This window comes from Cervus elaphus, chromosome 11 (assembly GCF_910594005.1).
Source record: "Cervus elaphus chromosome 11, mCerEla1.1, whole genome shotgun sequence".
NCBI classification, from domain to species: Eukaryota; Metazoa; Chordata; class Mammalia; order Artiodactyla; family Cervidae; genus Cervus; species Cervus elaphus.
The window spans coordinates 39,231,076-39,238,796 of record NC_057825.1 but is presented as its reverse complement, the minus strand read 5'-3'; the positions used below and the strand labels follow the sequence as shown (position 1 = coordinate 39,238,796).

The 7,721-nt window shown below is 41.8% G+C and overlaps 1 pseudogene; it reads right to left on the bottom strand.

Moving 5' to 3' along the window:
• Window positions 1-635: 635 nt before the first annotated feature.
• LOC122702726 lies at window positions 636-1,306 on the bottom strand (annotated as a pseudogene).
• Between the last annotated feature and the right edge of the window lie 6,415 nt (window positions 1,307-7,721).

The following is a 7,721-nucleotide window of genomic DNA, read 5'->3' as shown; positions in this document are numbered from 1 at the left end:
GGAGATGGGAATGGCTACCCACTCCAGTATTCTTGTTCCGAGAATTCCATGGACAGAAGAGCCAGGAGGGCTATAGTCCATGGAGTCACAAAGAGTTGGACACAACTGAGTGAAAAACGCTTTCATGGATGTGTAATTTATGCACCTTAATTGTTCAGTTTAATGGGTTTTGGCACATGTGAGACCTTTTCAATCAAGCTGTTGATATACAAGGTTCCTTGGGCTGTTCACTCAAGCTCTTTCAGGTCAACACCCCACTGGCCTCCCAGGCAACCAGCACTTTTTCTGTCACTAGAGATTGATATCATAAATTCTGGAACTTCTTATAAAAGGAGTGGAAATCATACAATATGCGTTCTTCTGTCTCTGCCTTCTTTCACTTAGCATAATTTTTTTTTTGATGTTTTTCTCTGTTGGGTATCAGTGGTTAATTCCTTTTTATTCTATGAATGTGTCAGAATTTGTCTATCCAGTTGTTAATGGGCCTTTATGTTGTTTAATTTTTTTGGTTATTATGAATTAAATAGCTATGAACGGTTAGGTACAAGTCTTTGTACAGACACGAATTTTCGTTTCTTTTCAGTAAATACATAGGAGCAGAACTTCTGGGCCATATGATAAATTTGTGCTTTTTTTTTTTTTTTAAGTTGCCAACAACACTTTATTTTTTCAACATCCTGTTCTGCGGCTTCCTTGGCCCTTTTTGCCCGGATGCCAAAGAGCCGGCGTTGGCGCGGGCCATGCGGAGACTAGCAAATGCCTTCAAGTTCTTCTCCTCCTCTGTGATGACTCTGGCTTTCTCCTTCTTATAGACGTTCCGTATGGGCATAACAGGTCCGGTCAGCTGAGTGGCCAGTTTGAGGTCTTCAGCAGAGCTGTCTCCCTTCTTGGGGGCCGAGGGCTTCCTGGGGAACAGGAAAAGCTTGGAGCGGTACTCCTTGAGCCGCTGCACATTGGCCTGCAGGGACTCCGTGCACTTGTTTGGCCGCCTCGGGTCCACCGAGATCCCAATGGTCCGGGCCACCTTCTTGTGGATGCCTGCCACCCTAAGTTCCTCCATGCTGAAGCCCCTGCCGGCGCGAACCTTCGCGTGGTACCTGATCGTCGGGCGTCTCACCACCGGCCGGAGAGGACCGGACGCGGGGCGCCAGGCGATGCGGCGCGCCTTGGCCTGCCGGGCCTTGCGTCTACGGATCTTGCGAGCCGGCTGGTTGAACCACGTGGCCACACGCCGCTGCTAGTCCTTGTGGAAGTGGGGCTTCAGGATCATGCCATTCTGGCTGGCCGCCATGGCTGCGGCCGAAAGGCCTCCTCCGAGGGCTCACGGCCGGGAAAGGAGGAAGTGCCCCACAGCACCCTGGGATGGTAGTGAGCCCGGCCCTGTGCTTATGTTTTTAAGAGACTGTCTAACTGTTTAAAAAGTAGCCATAGCATTTTACACTCCTACTTTTCCTACAAGGGTCAGTAAACTTTTTGTAATGGGCCAGAGAATAAATATTTTCAGCCTTGTAGGACATATATGGTCTCTGTCACATATTCTTTGCTTTATTTAACAACTCACTAAAAACATAAAAGACATTCTTGGCTTAGGAGTTATACGAAAGCAGGCCTTGGGTTGGACTTGACACTATTGCCAATTTGTATCAGTCAAGGTTCAACCAAAAGCAGAAGCCCCTGCATGATACAAACATAGTTAGGGAGTTAGCCCTTCGAATCTGCAGGTTCCACATCTGAGGATTCAACCAACTGCAAATCAAAGGGAAAAAAAGTTTTTTTAATTCCAGAAAGTTTCAAACACCAAAACTTGAATTTGCTCCCTACTGGCAGGTGTTACATAGCATGCTGTGTGCTAGGTCACTTCAGCCATGTCCTACTCTTTGCAACTCTATGGACTGTAGCCCACCAGGCTTCTCTGTCCATGGGATTCTCCAGGCAAGAATACTGGAGTGGGTTGCCATGCCCTCCTCCAAGGAATCTTCCAAACCCAGGGATCAAACCATAACCAGGGATTGAACTTGCGTCTCTTATGTCTCCTGCATTGGCAGGCAGGTTCTTTACCACCTGGGGAGCACATCTATGTAGCATTTACATTGTATATACAATTATTTACACAGCATTTACATTGTATGATGTATTATAACTAATTCAGAGATGATTTAACATATAAGAAAGAAAACGTGTGCAGGATATAGGCAATGTTGTATGTCATTTACATCTCAACAAATTTTGAAGTTAGAAAAGAATCCTTAGTAAGGATTTTAATAATGATTGACAATATGACCCATATGCTAGAGTTATTCTGTAGATTGCAGACTCTGCTGCCACCAGAGGCAGCATCAGGCAAGATGTGACCAATCTTTGAAGATTCAGTGAACTTTTTAGTTTAGTTGCCTGGTTGGTAAAGCCTGTACTTGTGATAAAACAGAATAGTTAGGAAATAAAACCACCACTGTGGATATATGAATGTGGTGATTTTTAAAAGTTGCCTGTGCATCAGAATTACCCAGAAGACTGGCTGTGATACAGATTGCTGCCCCTTCTCCACTCCCCCCAGAGTTAATTATTCAGCATGTCTGGGGTGGGGAGCAGAGCATTTTCATTTCTGGCAGGTTCCCAGGGGACACTCATACTGCTGGTTCCAGACCACACTTTGAGACTCACAAAACTCCCATTATTTAAGTGAACTCTGACGATCTATCTATGCTAGTTGCAGTATATGGGATCTAATTCCCTGACCAGGGATTGAACCCAGGCCCCCTGAATTGGGAGCTTGACCACTGGACCAGTCTTAACCACTGGACCAGTCTTAACCACTGGACCACCAGGGAAGTCCCATGCTGATTGTATTTTAATAGATGTTAAGTTCTTTTTGTCTTCAGGATGTAGATGATTTCTCTCCCTGATATTGATTATTATTAAAAAAATAATAGAAGTTTTCTGAAAGACAAACCATTTTGCCTATCTGAAAAATTATTTGAAACCAGTTGAAAGACTTGAAGACCAAACTGCTATTTGGGGACTCCCAGAGCACAGTTGTAAAAAACAGTCAGGAAGAAAATGACACAGACATCTAATGCTAAATGAATTACTATAAAAATCGATCTGTCTTTACCATTTAGCCTTGTCTGGATTAAATATTCCTAGGCTACAACATAACTCAGGCCCAAAATAGGTTTTAAAAAGATAAATTAACAGCTCTAAACTGAAACTTGTTATATTTCCCTATACTTTCCATTCCTGTTTTTTTCCTTTCTCATCCTGATGGATTTATTTTTTTACCCTTTCTGTTTTTCCTTTTTCCAACGAGTTCACTTTACTAAATACCTCCAAATACTTTTTCCCTTTTTGGAGATCTGCTAAGTATATACTTCATAGTTCATGTCAAGTGTCCAGAGACTGCATAAAGGAACCTATTATAAACAGCTGGACTTAGTGGGTTTGAACTAAACCCAGTGTATTCTCTGCATGGCTCCAGATAATTTTCCAAGCTAATGCTGTTATGATGTCAAATGGAAATGGCTCCCTGGACCCCACTCTGTCTTATGAAATTACACCCTCTGTCCTTATTTAATGGTGGGTATAACACAAAGTTAAGTTTTATGTGTTTGGCCTACCCACTCATTCAAATAGGAATAGTGAAGTCATTGGGGCAGGACTGACCTGTGAAAGAAATATCAATTCCTCAGGTTTAGAGGAACCCAGAAATTATGTTGATTTGCCAGCATGAGCTCTGGTGACTACATTTTACCACTATCAAAGCCAACTCACAGACGCTTAGTCTGTCCTGTGGCAGAGGAGTCACTGAAAATATAATACTTTATTTCCTTTATGTTGTTTATTCACTAAATTGTGTCCAACTCTTTTGGGACCCCATGGACTGCAGTCTGCCGATCTCCTCTGTCCATGGGATTTCCCAGGCAAGAATACTGGAGTGGGTTGCCATTTTCTTCTCCAGGGGATCTTCCCGACCCAAGGATCAAAACTAAATCTCCTGCTTTGGCAGGTGGATTCTTTACCACTAAGCCTTCCTTTATGAATTTGATGTCTTTACAATGGCTTGGTGTGTTTCATGAGATTCATATCAGTGTGATTGTTGGAAATCAAACAACTAACTTTTACAAAGCCATGTTGGAACCCAACCAACTCATTTGCTAAAGACTGATGGGGTTCTCCGGATGCAGGACCTTAACTTCTAAAATGGGACAGTCACAGGTGACCTGGAACAAATCAATCATCCTAATAAATTTAGCACATGTGGGTGCTGAGGCATCATTTCTGAAGGCCAGTATCCTCTTCTACAGCACTCTGAGACCCCACCAAAGGAGATGGCCTTTGTGTGAAGCCCAGAGCCCTTGAATAAGGAAGGTGGTTTTACCTCCTGAGGGGCTAACCTGAGGACTCCAACATCATTCACGTCCTCCCAGAGGAGGTGACTGGCTCCTGTCATCCTGTCACCCCTTGCGGATGCACAGCTCTTTCCTCACAAAGCTTTTAGCCATATTTTGGTCCGCCATTGGTCCTCCTCACCAGAAGCAATGGGGTCAGAACTTCTGCTGCCTCAGTTCTTATTTGGAAGGTGAGGCTGATACCAGTCACCCCACGTTTGCAGTGGAGAGTATGGAGGTGCTCAGTGAAAGCCCCTAGCAGCATGCCTGGCGTACAAGTGTCCTACAAACGCGAGGTTCACCCTCCTTTGAGTTTCTAGTAAATCTATAAAGGAGAAGAAAACAACTCTTTTAGAAGAGACAACCTCTAAATGATCATTTCCTAAGAGCCTAGTATTTATTTTTGTCAGTTTCTTTCAATGGAAGCTTTCTGTGAGAATATCGTAACTGAACTTGTATATTGAGAAGGTACTGACTTACTATGGTAACGGATTGTTTCCCATCCTACAGACATAACCTGAAACAGACCTGAACAGAAGCTGCAACTTAGCACACAGAACCTGGCCCTGAGACACCCAGATGGCATTTAAAGAGTTTGTCTCAAAGTATTAGACATGAGAGACACTCCCTGATTTATTTACTATGAACTATAAATTGGTGTAGTGGGTGGGAAGCTTTTAATTTTTTTTTCTATGAAAAATTTTAAACATGCACAAAAGCACAATAGTAAAATCGAGGGAGTTGTTTTTAACATAGCTGAAATTATATTGTTAACATAGGGAGCAGGGTGATTAAAGGAAAATGTCCCAACCCTAAGTTTATGCCTCCAATAAAGGAGTAACGGTTTATTTAGCAGTTGTAAGATTCTGTTTAAAAGTCGTATGGTACTCTCTCTCTTTTTGGGGGGCGGGGTGTGGTGTTGTTTGTATGATACTCTCTTTTAAGCAGTCATTAATGCAAAGCACTGTAAAAAGAAATACATTTTACCTTGTGACTCATACTTAATCTATGACCAAGATCAAAGTTTTCTAAAAGAATCCTTACTATTTGCAATGAACTCTGATTCATTTATTTATTCCTCCATTTGTTCAGTATATGTTTGTAGGGTTCTATAAAATAGGTGGAGTAACACCTGTTTAAAGAACAGGAATATAGAAAAGGGAAGAAATACCCCATTTGTCTCACTTAATCTTCTTTCTGAGGATGTAACTAAAATTATCCAGGGGACATAATTTCTTTTCTGCCATAGGAAGCCCACAAACCTAACGTTCAGGTAGCCTATTTATTATAAAGGAAACTTTGAACATTTTCATCACCATCTTGAAAACTGGAGAACCTAGGCACACATGGATCATTTAGATCCTGTGATCTGGTGGATTTTCTTCAGCAAAGTACACACCCAGACAGCTCATAGTCCCAAATCCTAAACAATTAAACACATCCTTTGCTTAAGTAGTGGTCAGTCTACTTGAACTTCTGTTCACCCTGGACCAGGATGAAAAATGAAAATGAAAAGTATGAAGAAGAAAGAGAAGAAAGCACTTGGATATGTCTAGCTTTGATAATTCCATTATCCTTCATCTACTCATCTACCACTTAGTTCCTTTTTCTTTTGTTTTCCTTTTGTTCATTTTTCAAGAAATAAACACAAAATAGCTCATCAAAATAGCAACCACTAAGGGGTTAGGAAGAAGGAGCCCAAATTTGATGTTATTTTGTTTCTAAAAGAATGAAAAAAATTCTAAACCCAAAACAAACCCTATAATTCAACCCAACTTGTTGCTACCCTCTGATTAAAGCATTTTTAAAAATAACAGATAGGAAGTTGAGATCTGCATTGAGATAACAATGGTTAGCATAGATCAAAAGGAATGGTACATATGTCAGTTAGATTAAGTGACAGGATGTGGGGAAGTGGTAGGTCCCATATCCAGTTACTTCATGCAAGAGTACATTTGCTGAATGCAGGTACTCTTCACGGGAGCTGCTCATAGATGGAAACCAGGGAAATTAATGGAAGGCAATCTATAAAGGTTAGAGTGTTTGTTCTAATACGGCTCCAAGACCACATTTCTCCTGATTAGTAATATTACTGTAATTTTTTATAACTACCTATCTTGCCCTGCCCAGGGTAGTAAATTATCTTTGAAGCTTTCATCTGGCATTTCTGGGAGGTCAGCATTATGTTTTAAGTACACTATAGCCCACATACATAAACTTAGTCATTAAATATAGACAGACTATCCCCCCAAGGCTATTAGAAGGAAAAATATTTAAAATCTGCCCTCCCTCCACACACAAACACACACAAATACAAAACACAAAGATTCCATCCATGGCATTTGGGGGAACAAAAGGGGCAAGAAATGTAGAAGAATGGCAATATCTGTGTACCCCAGAAAATAATAGTATGTAAGTTTGGGGACTGGGAAGAGGAGAGGATGAAAAATAGTAAAATGGGAAAGTCACACAACAGTTTTTCCTGGCAGGGAAATTTGCAATAGAAGGGTGTTGCTAAAGACTACAGTTAATGCCACAAATTTCTTTCAGATGCCATCACACATTACATTTCATAACAGAGATGATCTTGGCTAACCGAGGCCATGCTATAAATCAGAGAAATTAAAAAGCCATGTTACAAATTCTATGCAGCTTAACATGAAGGTTGCTTCCTCATTTAACTTAATCACCGAAATCTAAAATTCTAGAACCAGAAAAGACCTTCTCATTTACCTCCTATGAGGCTTAACTGGTGGCTCAAACAGTAAAGAATCTGCCTGCAACGCAGGAGCATGTGAGCGTGAGCGCTCAGTTTCTTCAGTCATATCTGACTCTTTGTGACCCTACGGACCATAGCCCAGCAGGCTCCTCTGTCCATAGTATTCTCCAGGCAAGAATACTGGAGTTGGTTGCCATGCCCTCCTCCAGGGGATCGTCCCCACCCGGGGATCAAACCTGTGTCTCCTGTGTCTCTTGTATTGTCGGCAGATTCTTTACCCACTGAGCCACCTGGGAATCCTTCAATACAGAAAAGCTGGGTTCAATCCCTGGGCCAGGAAGATTCCTGGGAGAAGGGAATAGCTACCCACTACAGTATTCTTGCCTGGAGAATTCCTTGGACAGATGAGGCTGGCAGGCTACAATCCATAGGGTCACAAAGAGTGAACACAACTGAGTGACTAACACTTTCACTCAGGTTTAACTACCTCCAGCTTAATTACAATCAAATCAAGTCACTTTTAAGCTGAAACAATTCCACACCCTTGATAATCAACAGGCCAGGACTAGAATGAGACTGAGGTCCTTGCCTTCCTCAGTAATCAAGATAAATATTAT